Raw genomic sequence first — 1,690 nt, forward strand, 5'->3', positions numbered from 1 at the left:
GAGAGGGAAGGAGTCTTAACATAGAGTATCAATCCTATCTCTTCAGTATACAAGGTAGATAGGGATGGGCAACTTAGACATTGACTCCCTAAAATGAGGGGGTGATAAAGGCATGAAGCGACTGGCTTACAAGTTTCCAAGAGGGAGTTTAGTTTAAGATTGTACAGGGCAGGGCAAAAAAATAATAATAAATCAATTGTGTTCTTGGGTTAAGGCAAGTCAAAGGAAAGGTATTAATTTGGTCTTTAAAATATTTTTATTAATATTCTAAATTGTGTTGTTATAAAATAAAATCTATAAAATATAGTGGTCAATACATTGTATTTGAGAAGCAACAACACTAGAGATGGAGCAGAGATGTTGGCATGGAGAGCTAGAGCAGCTGACTCTAAACTCATGGGATGAGAAGGCTCTGATCTGGCAGGCAAGGAACTAGTTTACAAACTGCCCTTTAATTATTTAAAGGATTATATATTCCTGAATGTTTTTGTGTACATCAAAGGGAAGAGGGAATAGAGGCAATTATTGTTAACCAATGGTGCATGGAGGGGATTGTAATCATTGCAATGAAACAAAATGCAATTGCTTGAGTGCAAAACTGATGTTCTGTTATGAAAACTATCACTCAATTCACAGTAAAAGCTTTACAAAAAACAAAAACAAGTGTCCCCTGACAGAGAACTCATCCCCTCAATTGGCTCAGGTTTCAACAAAGGCCAGTTGGTCTCTGCAGTGAAGCAGGGTAGCTTTGTGTTTGTCTCTAGTTTTGACATGTGCCATTGCATTTGAGGGAGTCCTGGCATGGCACTGCAGGATAATGCACTTGATCTAAAGGCCGGTTTGAAATGCAAGGTTCAAATTCACCAGTCACTCCCCAGAAACCCTATACATGGTACCTATGAGTTGGAACCGACTTGATGGCACTGCACAACACAACAAAAAAATTGTATTTGAGAAGAGATGCTTTCTGCAATCCTTAAGTCAGCCCTGTGTGTGTTTTAGATTCTTCTGCTTTCTGCTCTGCTTGTCATGCAGGCCCTCTCTCTGTGTGTGCATGTGTGTGAAAGCAAACACAGCAAAACATAGCCCAATTCAGCAATGTCAACATGTTCTACCCAGGGAAGCAGATGTCCTTTCTCAACAAGGGGTATTACTGGTGAGCAGGTGTCTCCTCAGGTGAACAGGTTCCCCACACACAAGGAGAGCAGATTTCTGTCCTTGTGAGTAGCTATTCCCCACAAGCTGAGCAGGTGTCCTCCCAGGTGGGCAGGTGTCTCCTCAGGTGAGGAACGCTTCCTCTGTTCTGGCACCAAGAGAGGACCCTTTCCAGATATAACTCACCTGCCTCAACCCTCCTGCACTCAGTGGGCATGTGCTGGAGGTGGGGCACTACAGGGAACAGGTCACACATGCTCATGACTTGGCTCTGAAGCCAGCTCTCTGGTGGAGCTATCTCTGATATCCCATGCAAGTAAAGTTTTTCTAAAGGTAATATAGAAATGGCTACAATCATACATTGACAGAGAACTTCCAGAGGCTAAAGCCGGATTCAGAAGAACCATGGAATGAGGGATGTTATTGGTGATGTCCGATGGATCTTGGCTGAAAACAGAGAATATCAGAAAGATGTTTACCTGTGCTTTATTGACTATGCAAAGGCTTTCAATTATGTGGATCATGACAAGCTATG

Source organism: Chrysochloris asiatica, unplaced genomic scaffold (assembly GCF_000296735.1).
Source record: "Chrysochloris asiatica unplaced genomic scaffold, ChrAsi1.0 scaffold00319, whole genome shotgun sequence".
NCBI lineage: Eukaryota > Metazoa > Chordata > Mammalia > Afrosoricida > Chrysochloridae > Chrysochloris > Chrysochloris asiatica.